Source organism: Gordionus sp. m RMFG-2023, chromosome 5 (genome assembly GCF_954871325.1).
Source record: "Gordionus sp. m RMFG-2023 chromosome 5, tfGorSpeb1-WG-v2, whole genome shotgun sequence".
NCBI lineage: Eukaryota > Metazoa > Nematomorpha > Gordioida > Chordodea > Parachordodidae > Gordionus > Gordionus sp. m RMFG-2023.
Genome location: NC_088779.1, coordinates 6,134,663 through 6,151,693, shown reverse-complemented (window position 1 = coordinate 6,151,693; position 17,031 = coordinate 6,134,663). Strand labels below are relative to the sequence as shown.

The window sequence follows — 17,031 nt, the reverse complement described above, 5'->3', positions numbered from 1 at the left end:
CTGTATAATATGCTAATTTTATACTCCAAAGACTTTGAAATTTTAGGTAAAAAAAATATGCTAAGCCTTAAATTTTGGATAAAGCGAATTAGACCTGGCCAAAAATAAAGAAACATAGGCTAAAACTTTATTCAAAAACTCTGCAGTGGCTAATTGTCCGTTGTTCCGTAAGATAAGTCTAATAAATATATTTAAGATGAAATCTTTTATTATATTTTTGGCTCATTTTTTAAAATAATGTCTTTAAAATATTGAGCTAGCCGTTTTTAAAAATCTATGTTGAACGAGTCGTGCTAATTTTTACCTAATTGCGTACTTTAAAAAAGTTAAAAATGAATATGGCGTATGTCACTTTAAAATATAACCATTAAAAATATTTAAATAATAAAAAATATTTTATATGAAAAAAATCACCTTAAAAAGCGATTATTTTAAAACAAAAAATAAAGATTTCACCTCAAAGATTTATTTATTAAAATAACAAAGGATTTTTTTAAATAGATTTTTTTGATATTTGAAAATTTTTGCTAAATATTTAAGGGAAAAAATTATTAATAGAATGTAACAAACATATAACAATAGCTATAGCAACATAACATATTTATTTATTAAAAAAATGTTAAAATAGAATCAATTTTATATCATAATCATATTTAATTTGATTATAATAAGATATTAACTATAATTATAATAAGATATTAACTATAATTATAAAAATAAATTTACATAATTAATGGTGGTATAGGTATACAATCCCCCATATCCCTAAGAATTTCAGCTTTTTTATCCTCAGTTGTTAAATCTCGACACACACTGGGAGACTTAGATATCGACCCACATCGTATGGCAGCACTAGACCTCTTGAGCAAAAATGCCCCAAATCGCTCATATCCAGATTCACAAGACAAAGAGACTGGAATTTTCCATTGATACAGTATTGCGTTGATTACCTATACTTCAAAGCTGTTCAAAGAAAATCTCCATCGCTCTTTCTCCACCTAAACTCTAACCCATTTATACATAATGACAATAATATGACCCCTCTGCCAGATCCAATAATTCCAACTTCACCCATATCCCATCTAAGATATGAATGGTTAGAAACTCTACCTAGTTTTAATCTAGGCTTGTTATTAACCAACGAAGAACTTAGAATAGCCACAGGCCTCCGCTTAAGATGTGAAATCGTAACACCCACATCATGCGTCCTATATGAAACCCACATCGATAGTCTTGTACACCCGCTTCACTGTCGTTTCTCAAAATGCAGATTATCCAGACACCATGCTAACAATTCAATTATCAACAGAACCTTGAAATCCTCAAATATTCCCTCTACCCTGGAAGCATCCGACCTCAGCCCCGACAATCAAACCAGACCAAATGGCAGCCCTGAAACTATTTAAAACAAAAGGGCAAAAGTTACGTTTAATCACAGATGATCCAAAAGAAGGCTTCTACCTTCGACAGAGAATACCAACAACTGCATATCCATACGTCATTAAGCCCCGTCGATCATATCTAATTAAATGTTTAATTATTGTTTTATAGTTTTTATATAAATTTTATTTTACAAATAGTTTAAATGTTATTTTATATATATATTTTTTAAATAAAATGAGTGTTAGAAAGTAAAAAAAAAATATATAAATAATTTTAATAAAAATATATAATTAATTTTAATAAAAATAAATAAATTGTAATTAAGACTATACATATATTACGAAAAGCTTCTGGAAGATTAGGCGATGCAGAATTTTTGATTAATTAGTTCTAACCGAACATTTGGTTAAACCTATATAGGTTTATCCGATTTTTATGCGGGTGGTTAACCGATTAGGCACAACACCAAACCTAGAATCCCCACTTCTAACATAAATCTATCTTCTTTAAAAAAGTTCCTTATTATTTCTAGGGTCCTCTGTGCACATGGTTCTATATGGTATTTAAATACTTCACTTTCTCTCAGAATATATAAAGAAGAAATTGAGGCAACCAATTAACATAATAGTTTTTCATAGATTATAAAATGTTTTGGGCTGGAAGCAGTAACAAAAAAAGTGGTTTGGGCATCAAATTTTCCTCCGAAGCTAGTTATAACATCCTTAATATTCAGTAGTCTTGAGAAACTTTTGATGATTATATTTTTATACCAATCCTACCCACATATACATTATTCGTGAACTCGACCTCCCAAATCTACACACACCGTAGAACCCCAAGAAGGCTTTTTTCCGACAAAAATTCACCATAGAAATTCTAATTTATATTAGCTTTAATGGAATTTTCCTAATAAATTTATTATTTAATTTTAAATTACTTTTTTTTAAAAAATATATTTTTAAGTGTATATTAGTTCCTTATATATATTTCTTTTTAATTTACAAATTTAATATTATTAATAATATTTTTATTTATTTTTGATAAACCTTAATAAAATAGAAACTATATCTATTTATTTTTATCGGGTTACATTAGAAGCAGAGTTTAAAACTTTGCTATGCCATCCTGTTTCAAAAATGAACCCTACTGCATAATCGGATCTATAGAGCCTTCGCTACAATAATTCAGCGTAAATTTCTCACTTCCTTTGTAACTTCTTCAAAGATGGCTCTATATTTTTTTTAAATATCGGTTTCTTATATCATTTTAAACGAATTTTCTTCTTCGAATAAAATTCGATATTCTTATTAACTGAAAATATATATAAATTGATTAATATCAGTGACTAAAATAGAACTTATAAATGTAATCCCATTTAAACGGGAGTGTACTCTAATTTACTATGATAATTTTTTAAGATAAAATTTATTTGATTAGTAATGATGTGAATTTAAAAATATAAAAATTTACTAAATTCAAGAAATAATTCAGCTGTTTCTATAATAAATTTTAAAAAAATGAACAAATTAAGAACAGAAAATATTTTAAATCAAGAGACAGTAATTTTTAAGCTATGCTTTATATCGACCAATTAAATAAAGCGACATCACATCGCGATTCCTTAATTAATATATATAATTTTAAATAAACTATGCAGTTAACCATAATTGCGGTTACTATAGATGAGAATTTAAAATTACAATTAAAATGAAGAGCAAAGTTGGTTTTAAAATCAAACAATTTAGGAATATTATTTTAAAAAAAAACTGTTAAAAAAAATTAATATAAATAATCATTTACAATATTCTTCATCAAATTTAAAGATAATTTTCAAATATTCATAGAATTCTGTTACAAAAAAAGGATTTAAATTTAATTTTTATAAAATAGAAAATCATTGAAATTGAAATGGCACTAATATCTTGTAATGCAAGAATTATATTGTAATCAGATAAACATTAAAATAATGTTTGATTCATTTATCCAATCTATATTTATGAATGAAAAATTTATTTTCAGAAATATTTATATTATATTGCAAATTTAATTTTAAATTTTGATGATAAGGTCAACTTAAGAAATGTAATCTTATTTTTCTAATAGTCATTTTCAATTTTCGCGTAAATATATATAATATGCGATTTTAAATTAAGGAGATTTTCTTATAAAATTTTTTATCAAAATCTTGACTGGAACCACTAAATATTTTTGAAGAGCGATTAACTTAATGCCTGTTTAAAGAATAACCATCTCTATTCATTCAATTTAATAGTTTTCTTTTTAATCATTCATTTTAAACAAATATTAAAAAATTTATTTTATAAAAAATAATTCTCTAATAAAATATTTATTTTCCAAGTTCCAACTAATTATGCACATAGGTTTTACAATTATTATTTTTTAAGTTTTTTCAAGATGACACAATTATATTTTATAAAATAAAATTAGTTAATGATTTTAGTATTCTTTTCTATAACAAATCACAACTTTCTATTTATTTAAAAATAAGTTTATAGATATTCTTTTATATTATATAAATTATTTTAATTATTTTATAATATATTTTTATGCAATACCAATGATGCGCAATATTATTTTAAGCGAATAAATTTATTTAGTAATTTGATAGATATTGCTCTGACTTTTAATAAATAATTTATAAGTTTGGTGTGAAAATTTTTGTTTTTAAATAAATGTTGTTTTAAATGAGAATTTCTACAAATAAATTTAAATAGGGGTAATGACATAATTTTAATCACTTATTTATATGATGTTCTATATTAGATTACCATATAATAAATATTTTAGAGTAACATCCGAAATTACCATAAAATTCTATTAAATAATTCGATTTCTAACCTAAATTTTTTAGAATCCTGAAAAGTAAGGACATTTTTTTAATCAAATTGATGATATTTTATAAAGCGATCAATTTAAAAAAAATGAAAAACTTATAAATATTATTATTAATTTTCTAGATATAAAAAAATTTAAATTTACTTATATCGTTAGACCTAGAACCTGTTTAGATGTATAAATAATTAAAAAATCAAAATATAAAATTAGGAAAACAGTGACAATTAAATTATGAAAGCTATCAAAAAGAATAACCGAAATATAAAAATTCCTAGAAAAAATATTAAAATGGATTTCCTTTTTTATGTTTTTCTTTAAAACTTAGGTATCCTTAAAATATATTTAATCAATTTTTTTTTCCAAATATTCTTATAAAAATAATAAAAATCGAATGTTTCCTTGCAGGTAAAACGCTCAACCCTTGATATTATTTGTTAAAATAAGATAAATTTTATTAAGTTTTACAGCTAAATTTAATCTTTTTTTTAGGTTGAAAAAGTTTAAACAAATATAGCTTATACCTTTTATTTACAGTAATAATTAGCGTTATTAAATAAGCGAGTTCATTCCGACGCAGAGTAGGTAGTTATTAATCGATTTAGTAGACTAACTTAGTTCATAATTATGAACTTGAGTCGTTAACTCTCATGAATAGAATTAACTCCAATCGTGAACTCAAGGAGTAAAGTCGAATAGTGTCCTCAAGTCGTATTGAGTTGTGATTATAAATTCTAGGAATAATCGAAATTATCTTAAATTAGAAAATAATTATTAATTTTTTTATATAAGTATTTTAGAAATAAATAGAATCAAGATGGAGGGAGAACTTACCTATTCCGTTAATTTTTAATAACTATCGTTTTTTCTATATTTTAACCTTTTTTCATTTAAAACCTCTTTTTTTATGGTAAAATTTTTATTTTTATTTAGAACTCGAGTCAATAAATTTAGTAATAATATTGAAAAAATTTCTAAATAATTTAGATTTAGAATTCTTTATTAACAATTATTTTACTCTGCTATTAATGTACAAATATAGTTTATCTCTACTTTACCCTAAAAAATGTTGAAATTAAAGAACTCTTACCCCCTTCTCAGATGTGGCCTAGTTATATTTCCTAATAATTAAAGGGCACTTAAAATATATGCTTTTAGACATGAACAATTTTTGCTTAACTAATTTCCCATTTTATCTCTTGCCATAACCACAGTAAAACCCCCTAAAAATACCTCACCATCTTACCAAATAAAAAGACATCATTTAATGAGCTAAATCTACATGAATTCCCTGTAGACTTAAATCAATCAGCAATATTTATAATTTATACACAAGGTAATATTTTCATGGAGTAAAAAATATACTAATAGATTTCGATTTATTTATGTCTTTCTCAAGTGTATATAAAAGCAGGGTTGGCATGTCGGTCAATTGACCGGAGGAGTATTTGACCGGTCAAATACTGTCAAATATTCTAAAATATTAATGGCAAATAAATATTTTGATATAATTAACTAGTATGCATTAAAAGCAAGTTTATCAATCTTATTAGGTTACAATTATTTAAAAAATTATTTGTATCATGAATTGTTAAAAACAAAAGAATTTTTTTATTGTTAAAATATAAATATGTAATTTTTCTAAATATAGTAATATTTTTAGTTATTTTTTTGGCTAATCATTGCCGTTTCTCGCCTTCTTTATTTTTTTCAATTCATTTTTCTTAAAAAAAATAAAAATACCCGATTTATTATAATCATAATATTATTTTTTCATTCTTATTTTTTAATAAATTTAAATTTTATTTAATATTTAGCCGAGTATAAATTATATTAATTCTCATTTGTTTTACTTATACTTGCTATATTTGGTTTTTAAAGTTAATTTTCATTTTAATTGTTCTGGTCAGATTTACGGAATATTATTCAATTCTGGTAAAAAGTTATATATATTATATTATATTTATAATATTAAGAAATTATTGGAATAATTGGTCGATAATTATAAAATAGTTAAGATTGATTAACTTTACAATAATCAAAATCATTTTTTGTTAAATTTTAATATATTAAGGATTATGGTCAAACCAAAGCAACATGTTTGGAAACATTTTCAAGAAGTACGCGATGGTAAATCAGTTAAAGCGGTATGCAAGTTTTGCAAGATGTCCTATATCACCCACATTGATAGAATGGTCAAACATTTATTAAGCAGCTGTACTATGTGCCCTGTTATAATTAAGGAAAAATTTTATTCAAATTCCAAAATATCAACCTCTACAAAAAATATCACAAATGTAATTTGTAATACTTCTAAGTCTAACTTTAATGAAGAATTGGGTGAAAGAATGATTATCAAATGAACAATATTTTGTCTTGTGACTCAGGAGAATTTGATTCCATTATTTCTAATCAATCTACAAGCAAGGCGATTAAATATAAATCTCAATCTTGTATAACCGGTTTCATAGATAGAATTAATCCCAAAGAAAAAAATGAGCTGGATCAATTGTTTGCAAAGGCTGTATATGCGAGCAACCTTTCCACATCACTGAAAATCCCTACATCCAAGAATTTTTTAAAAAATAAGTCCTATTCACACATTACGCGAGAAGGCAGCTGGCTGGATATCTTCTAGACAAAGCGTCAGGTTATATGGAGGTGAGAGTTGCAGATATAATAGATAAAGCTCCTTACTTATCAATTGTATCAGATGGCTGGAGCAACATTAGAAACGAGAGTATTATTAATTTTATGGTGATGACGCCTGTTCCAGTGTTCTACAAATTTCTAAATACTGAGGAAAATCGCCATACGGCAGATTATATTGCCCAGGAATTTAAAAATGTAATTCATGAATTGAATCTTGTAAAAGTATATTCTTTAGTTACTGATAATGCCGCTAACATGAAAGCAGCTTGGAGAATTCTAAAATCTGAATCTATTTATAATCATATACAATGTTATGGTTGTGCAGCGCATACATTGCAGTTATTCTTTCACGATTTTGAACGATTGAACGCCTTCAGTGACCATATTTCAATAATTAAAAAAATTGTTAAATTTTTCAAGAATAAACACATACCAGCTGCAATATTTTCCCGTAATAAGAATCTTCATGGCATACCATCTACATTAAGTACAATTAGCCAAACAAGATGGGCATCGTCAATAAAATGTATGGAGCAAATTCAAATATGCAAGAAAGGTCTAAAAGCATCAGTTGTTGAAGAAGCTGTTTGTGATATTTGTCCCATAGAAATTACCAATAATATATTAAACGAAGAATTTTGGACGAAAAATTTAAAATTTTTAGCTATACTCCAACCTTTAGCTACCTCATTGTTGAAAGTGCAAGGGGATAAATGTACTTTGGCCCAAGTAAAAAACGAGATGCTTAATTTGGAAAAACACATAATACAATCATGCCATGATTCTATATTTTCTCCATCTCAAGAAAAAAAAATTAAGGTTATGTTTGAAAAGAGAAAAACTGATCTAAATACATGTGCTCACAATGCTGCTTATTTATTGGACCCCCAATATCAAGGGGAGCATCTTACTAATACTGAATTTGATTAACATGTAATATAATACAAGAATTGGGTATTTTGGTGGTGATAATCAAAATATTTTGAGTAATATAGTAAATTTCAGAAGCAAAAGCGGTATATTTAATAGCCATAATATGTGGAAAGTTGTAACTTCCATAAGAAACAATAAAATTTCGGCCTCAAGTTGGTGGAATGCATTTTGCCCACCTTGCCCATTAAGAGAAGTGGCTAATATTTTACTAACATTTCCTAGTTCGACTTCTTCTTCTGAAAGAAATTGGTCGGTTTGGGGCAATATTCACACGAAAAACAGAAATAGATTAAAGGCTTCTACAGCAGGAAAATTAGTAAGAGTGTATCATAATTTAAGATTGATTAAAAATATTAAAGAAAATAATGATATTGAATATGAATCGGAACAAGACTCTGCCACGGAGGGTGAAACATTGACTATAGAATGAATTTAAAAATATTATGATATTTATTATTATACATAGATTTATTATAATATTATATAAATGCAAAATAAAGTTAATATTGGTGTAAAAAACATTTATTTGAATTTGACGATATTTGAACGTATTTGACCATATTTGACCGGTCAAATATCGGTTAATTGACCGAATTGTATTTGACCGGTCAAATGCACAACCCTGTATAAAAGACAAAAAAGAATTCGACAAGTTTAAGTCCCCTATCTATTATTAAATATAAAATTACATATCTCTTGGAATATTTTTTCTATTCATATAATTAATAAAAATATAAAATATTTTAATAATTTTTTTTTTATAAATTTCATATAATTTAGTTATATTTCAGTGGAAAAAAAAGATGCATTTAAATTAAAAGCCTAAATCAACTATTTTATCACAAAATCTTTGACTTAAATAATCATTTCAAACTTATTTTTTTGTCAATATTTTTAGTTAGATATGTCAAGCATAACTTATAAATAAATAATGATTTTGATTAGTCCTATTAATATTACTTAGATTTTTTATTTGTTAATATGTCTTTTTTCAAATTTATGTATAATGGAGTATTTATATTCATTCACTCCTAATATTTTCAATTTCTCTTAAAAAGATTTTAAAAATCAGTCAAAAGATTTAAAATTTAAAATTAAGTCTATTATATGAATATATAATAATTTTAAAGCCATTCATATTTGGGTAGTATTACTCTAAAATTACTTATTTATAGTTTTGTTGTAAATTATTCATCCTGATATTACAAAATAATGTGATAGAATCTTTTAGGCTTAAATGTTAAAATAAATATGATCCGATGTTCCTACCAATAGAATATGTGTTAGAGTTATTTATATTAGTCTATATAAATAAATTTAGAATATGTAAAGTATGGCAAATTTAAAAATTACATTTTTATTGATACGACAAAAATATAATACAGAGTTAGAGAAACAATTCTTTTTAATAACATTAGAATTAAATAAACACAAAATTTTAATCTCTCTCTTAAGAAGATGTAATATATTTTCCTGCTATATTTCAATATAATTTCTATTTTATAATATTATAATTAAATATATAAAATATTCATAAAAGACCAAAGACTCATCATATATTAAAACATTTTTTAGATAAATTTGGAAATATTTAGTTAAAAGAGTTAAAAAGTTATAGATCCCTGAGCATGTAGTTAAATTTAGAAGAAAATTAATCTTTAAAAAATTATTTTTTAATCAAAGATGAATCTATGCAATCATATTATTATAAGCCTATAAAATAAATTTTTGAAAAAAAGAGCAATATACCTAATATCATATATCACCCATAATGATATTATTTTAACTTCAAAATAGATTTTATTCCTACGATATATGATCTACTTGTATAATATTATATAAGAATTACAAATTTACTTAATTTTTCTATCGCTATATCTATTTATTTTATTTAAAAATAATAAAGTTGAAAAAATACATAGTGTTAGTAAGTTTAAACTAGATCCAGTACTAATAAAAATATAATAGCCTTTAGCACTACATAATTAGACTTGAACCCTCAAATTAAAAAAAAAGCAAATCTATAAAATAATATTTATTGAACTAATAATATTTCCGAAAAATATTGAGTTAAAAATTTCTTTAAACATAATAGTCTAATAAAAAATTTTTGAAATTTAGGAAAAAGACAGAAAAATAGCAAAATCAAAAATTCTTATATAGTAATTTTCTACTCTCTACATCTACTACATTTAAATATAAAGAAAGTATCTTAATAAACCAATATATATGGTTAATTCTGTCTTGATTTTGTGATTAAAATAATCTGTGGTTGTTATAATTAATGTAAATTGATTATATTATATTTGAATAATTTTTTATAGTATGCAAATTTTAATTGTTAAAGTTAGTGAAATTGAAAATTTAAAAAAAATGAGAAAAAGAAATATATTTTTGACATTTAATGCATTTATGATATTATTATAAAAGCTTTCCTCTATCGATAATTAAATATAATTTTTGTAATAAAATTTTATTAGATTTGATTTTCTGTTTGAATAAAGGTTAATTAAATTAAATAAGCCTTGTTTATACTTTATTGCTACCATTTCTTATTGTAACAAATGACATGATAAATAAAAAAATAAAATGATTTTCAACCCAACAAGCTCAGATTTTTCTAAAATTTATTTAAGAATTTGTATATAATAAAATTAAAACAGATAAATACTCCAAACAGCGGCTATAGGTCTTTAAATGCCCCGAAAATATTCTCCTTAATTTTAGATATCTTCGGATATAATTAAGCTGGAAGGATCATTTAAATTTCTTTATATAACATTGACTTTAATGTTAAATAATATACATTATTGTTAAAAATTGTCATAAACTCGAAATAGAAACCAAAGGAGAATAAAACAATTGGGATTTTTTTTTCACTTAAATTTTTTTTATTTATAAATATAGGAATATGTAATAACTGTGCAAGATTTTAAGTTAGGCCGCTAGTTTAGAAGATATGAGATTTATTCAATATTACATAATTATTTAAAAAAGGAGTTATTTAAGATCTGAAAAGTAATGAATTAAATTTCATCCCTTATAAAAATAACAATAAAATACAAATTAATTTTTGATTATATTTTATTGAAGGCAAAATCATATTTTATAACAAATCTTAATTTTTAAATATTGTAAATTCAATAATTTTAACAATATGTATGATTAAATCAATATTTTTCCTAGACACAAAATTTAAAATATTTTATTCAAGAATGTGTTTATTTAGAACAAGATAAATTTTCATATTCAACATCCATATTGCGATTTAACTCCAGAAATTGCTGCTAGCTTTAGTAATTTTTAAATGTCATTCCATTTTGATCCCCAACATTAAGTGAATGATGGTTTATATTATGTCGTTTTAAAAATATTATTGAGTTACTAACATCTTCAGAAAAAATATACATTTTTGAGAAATTTTGTTATTTTGATTTTATAAAATAAAACATTTTGGCCTTAAATAAATTTAAAAAATTTGATCATAAATCTAAAAATTTATTTAATTTCATATTAATATGAGTTTTCTCAAAAAATAGAATAATTCCTTTAGATTGCATACGAGTCCAATTAGCAATTCTTTACTTTAAACTTATTAACATAAAAATTTTTTTTATCTTGCATTATACGATTGTTTTAAAAATAAGGGAGACCAGGGCTAGTCGGCGCATGAGGCTTGTGGGTTCAAGGATTTTATTTAAAAACCATGACATGTTTTGAAATTTAAATGTAAAATATATTATACTCACCTATTTAAATTTTTTTTATGATAAAATTGTATTTTAGGTAAAATAATCAATTAGTGTTGTTAAACGTCTCGTTTTGAGCCGATTTTTCAAAACGGCTAACTCAATATTTTAGCCAGAAAAATATTGCTTAAGCCTCGAGATTTTGATAATATATGTCTAAACCTTTGCTCCTTCTATGAGCAAAATCTTCAGGCTTGCGTAATATTTTTCTGCATAAAATATTGAGTTAGCCGTTTTTAAAAATCGGCTCAAAACGAGCTGTTTAACAACACTAATCAAAATGTTTTTACACCAAATATAAGGTGGCATTAAAATATGAAGAGCTTAAAAATAATAAAATTGGCATTATATAAAATTCTAAAATCTCTTTTCGCATTTCATAAAGTTTCATAATCATATATCATGTTTAAATATATTTATATTATTATTTTTAATAAGTTCAAAGTAATTTGCAAATTTGGGGAAAGGTAGTTCTAGAATAAAATTTTCTAGTAAATTTTCTTGGTTAAATAATGACTTAAAATATATAAGGAAAATTGTATATTTACCGATTTCTTTCATCGCTTCATCTGTTTATTATAACAAATAAGAAAATATTTTAAATATAAGTTTCATTAATAAAATCTAATTGACTAACTCCATAATTATTCACAAATGATTGACATTAGTTGGATTGATTTTTTATATTGAATCCATGGGAATTAAAAATTTATCCACTTTAAATCACTTGTTTTCTATTTGACCGAAATATAATTCAACTTCTATAGATTACCCACGACATAAAAAATATGTTCAATTTTAGAACAAATCTTAATAAATATAAATTTTTTTGAATACAATTTTTATAGTAATCAGAATAAATCCAAAAAATTTTATGAAGAAATATATCTCATGCTGAAATACATCTCTAATCAAATCAGTTTTCCAAAATATGAATGTGCCATATAAATTCATTTAAAAGAGTGTCTCCGAATCTTTAAATAGCTCATATCTCAGATAGGACATATAATATTTAAACTAAAATTTGTAAAACATAAAATTATGATATAAAAATCAAACTTTAAATTATAAGTGTTTCTGTGTTTGTTAGCATTCATCCTCAAGTACCTATATTACTAGATATGTTTCTATTATTTCATTTATTATATATATTTTAAAGGGGAGATTGGGGTTAGTCGAACAAATTTTTACAAAATTGGCTAGAGCTCCTGATTTTTGTAGGAGCTACATGAATGGATACTTAAAAATACTCTTAGTGCCTTATATAAACTTTTAAGAATTTAATTATTTTTTTTACATTTTTTGTAAAAGTGAAAATTTTGTCCATTGTAATGCATTTTTATTTATTAAAATGTTTCATATAGAATAATTTTATTGTTTTATTATTCAAAATATCATAATACTTATTAGCTAATTATATATAAAAATTGAAACTTAATTAAAAAATACAGATCTTAAGGAGAGAATATGATTTCTTAGCATAAATCAGATATACAAATTATAGAAGAGTATTTACTCTTCTAAAAAATTTACATATAAATGATTAAATATTTTAATAAAAATTAAAATTCTATCTTGTTCTTTTGAAAATTTGATCAAAATTTTATTTCTAATTAACTTTTTCCAAAAATTTTTTGTCTTTAGATAACTAAATTATATTATGATAACCTTCTGGTTATTTAATTAAAATAAGATTTAAAGTTGGTTTGCCAAGCCCAGGGTTTAACCAGTCTACTCTACCTTTTAGAACGAATTCACTTTCCATAATCCACAATGTTTTATGAAGGATTTTCTAAATTTTTTGTTGGAAAGTAATATCTTCTCGTATTAATATTTACAAAGTTTATAAACTTTGGATATTCCCTTAAAAGGAGAACTTTTATTTTTAAAAAAAAATATTTTTTTTATTACAAATTTACTTGTATTTGTAGACACATCCCCTGTTAAATAGAATAATATAATTAAGAAAGCTTATATTAGTATAAAATTTTTTTAAATAAATTAATCAATCAATAAAAATTTATTTAATTGAGGTGCCACATATTACTTTTATTGTAAAGTAAAAAATAAACTAGGCTGATTATTTAATTACATTTTCTAACATTAGGATGAATTTATAGTAAAAGCGTGAAAACGCGATCGCCACTCCAAACAAGTATTAGGTCCATAAATTAAATAAACATATGATGATAAAGATATAGAAAATGTTATTTTATTCACGCCAATATATGAAGCATAATTTATTATATTCAACACCTGTTTATTGAGCAGTATCATTTTTATTTTGGCTAATACAAGATTAACGATTCCTTCATAAAGATAAATCTGTCATATATATGCCAAGTTTTTATGAATTTAAATATTTATTTATGCAATACAAAAATGGCACTTTACAGCAGATTTTGCATAGATCTACTTTTAAATAAATAAATCATCAATTTAATTAATATACAGGCTTCTATCTAGGTAACATCTGTTGAGAGGAAGCTAAAAGTTTATCTATGGGGCAATATATATTACATTATAATTTATTAGTGGCATAACAAGATAGTCAAATAGATTAGTGACATATCTGTGCTTGACATTTTTTGAAGGAACAAATTAATGATTGTTCCATCATAATAAAATTAACATGGTAAATTTTTTTTAAAAAAGGAATATAACAAACTAGACAAGTTTTTTGCAAAATAATTTAATTTATTTAAAAAATATAAATTAAATCAAATACTGAAGATCAAAACCGGTATTCATAAAACATAAACTAGTTGTTTTTAAAATTTAAGCATTTATATTATCAATTTAGTAATTTAAATTAAAATAAATAAAAAAGTATTTTTTTCATGGGGGATGGGATAGGCAAAACTTATTCATATCAATTTAAGAAAATAATTGAAAGGTAATTCATAATACTAATTAATAAAATTAATATGAGCAATTTATAAATTTAAAATGCAAATGAAGCAAATTTTACTCTTTCAGATTTTATTTTTTTGCTAAAAGCCTATTTGGATTTTTTTTTATTAGTTTATTAAAAAAAATAATTCAAAGTTATAACTAAAAATTATCAAAATATGGAGTATAGAAGGTAATTTATGTTTTATTCTAATTTTTTCCTTCAAATAATTATTAAAAATGATTATAAATCATAATAATATTTAATTGCTTTCCATATATTCTCTATTACCTCTTAGCATAATCCCGCATTTAATATCCTTTTTAGTGTCATCTAGATTTAGAAAAATTAGTTTGAACTAATTCTTGGCCTAAATTCGACCTTCGCATTTTTTAACACTGTTAAATACTTTGATTAATGACGCAAAATTGCACCATTTGAGCCAATTTTTTGGACATCTATAAGCAAAATTCTGAGGCTTAGACAAAGATTTATCTTAAAATATCTATGTATTTTATTTTTATTATCCTTAAGAACTAAATTAACAAAATTGATATTATAAATACTTCAAAATTTTATTTTAATCAAAGTGGTGGCATTTGGACTATTTCTATGAGGTTAGAACTAGCCTTTTTCCTCGTATTTTAACAAGGAAAAAATGCAAAATTAAAAAATGTTATTAATAAGAAAAACAATTGTTACGCAAAAAATTTATTAATTATAAGCTTTCTATTTAGTCATAAATTTAAAATAATTGTTATATATTAAAAATAAATGATATTGATTTAGGCCATATAATTATTATATAAAGGGCGATAACTCTTAACCCAGTATTTGTCCAACTATTGGGTATTATACCTAAAATAATGAGAACATTGTACCATAAAATTTGATGGGAATTTGTAGTTTTTGGATGGAATAATATTACAAATAATTAAATATTTTTATTACATTTATTTTTCTGATCATGATTTTTTTTGGTCTTTAAAATATTATATAATGTTTTTTTTATCATAGAAAATATTAATAATATGCAAAATTAACATGGTAAAAAAAATCTTCCATTATCTATTTTCGTTATAAGCTAACTTTAACTATATTAAAGTCTATATGATAATAAAGGACTTATCGCGAATATTTATATTATAAATAAATTATGATTTTAGATATTTTATATTTTGAGATATTTGAGCGTTATTTGTATTTCCCGAATTTGAAATTAAAATTTCATCATCATAGAAATTTAAAAAAAAAAATCAGATGGGATCGGGTTGAATCTTTAGTTGTTCTGATATAAAATTGAATATATATTAAATTTTAGGATATTGTGATCACATTTTAGTTAAATAATAATTAATTATTTAAAATATTTATAATTTTTCCAATTCTATATTATTATATATTTAATATTCCCAAATTATTTTAAATTAATTATATTTTATTTTTTACTTATATTACAATGTTAATTTAATTTATCATAAATTTTAGTTACTTAACCTTTATTATTATTTTCATTATTATTTGTTATTCAATTTTAGTTCCATGTTAAATTAACTAAAGATTTAATTGGAACCCCTTTGATTTTTTTTAATGTGTGATGATAATATATGCTAGCATGGTTAAACTGCTCAATTTCCAATTTTTAATAATAAAAAATCTTGCCAAAATAATGTTCAAATTCATCAATCATTTTTTGACAAAATATCAAAGTTTGGGTAGTTATTTTAGGGAAAAATCTACTTAAACTATTTTAAAATTGATTAAAAGTCTCGCATTTCTGATAAATATCAAGGTCAGGAGCCTGAATTTAATGGTACTAAGAAAATATATAGCTAACCTTATCTTCAATTTGAATAAAAAAGTCAATCAAAAATTTCCTTTATCACTAATGTTAATTTTTCTAAAAAATGTTTGGCGTTTAAGACAACTTTTAAAAAACTCGTTCTCATTAATGGAAATTATTTTAAAATATGTATATTTATTAGAATTATTTAAATTCGTTTTAATTTCTTTCTCAAATATTGTTATAGGATAAACTTTAAATTTAAACATTCAGATTTAATATTTAAATATGCATATCTAGTTTATTTTATTGTGTTAATTTAAATTACTTCACGCATGTATTGGAATATATATTATAAAATAGTAGAATATTAGTTTATCGATTAAGAATTTATAATTAAAACCCTTGATCAATGTTTCTAATTGGGTAAATATAAAGCAAAGTAAAAATAAAAATTTTATTTATCTGAAACAAATAATTTTCTAAAACAGTTAGATTTATATGATAGGGTATATTTAAAAAAGTATAAATAAATTTAATGTACCTAATTTTTTAAATGTTTGTAAAACTAAATAATATAATAATTAATAAGCCCTAATTATTAGGTTTTATTATATTTCGATTCATGTAATACTCTTTTTGGTCAAATTTATAAGATAAAATCCCCTTTCTCACTCTACATTAGAGAGACTTTTTAAACTTTGGATTAGGCATACCAATGATTTATTTTTTTAAAAATATCAATCAAAAATTTATTAAAAATAATTCGCAATTTTTATTTATTT

At 23.1% G+C, this 17,031-nt stretch overlaps 1 long non-coding RNA gene across 1 annotated transcript in view; it reads right to left on the bottom strand.

Annotated features, from left to right (window-relative positions):
* The window catches only part of LOC135929626 (uncharacterized), a 29,684-nt gene extending 16,023 nt beyond the window's left edge, over nucleotides 1–13,661 (bottom strand). Inside the window, exons 1-2 of the long non-coding RNA XR_010572623.1 lie at nucleotides 13,618–13,661; nucleotides 13,490–13,510 (exon numbers count right to left, since the gene is read on the bottom strand). This is a non-coding gene — a long non-coding RNA (uncharacterized LOC135929626). The remainder of the gene's footprint in view (nucleotides 1–13,489; nucleotides 13,511–13,617) is intronic.
* Nucleotides 13,662–17,031: the final 3,370 nt, after the last annotated feature.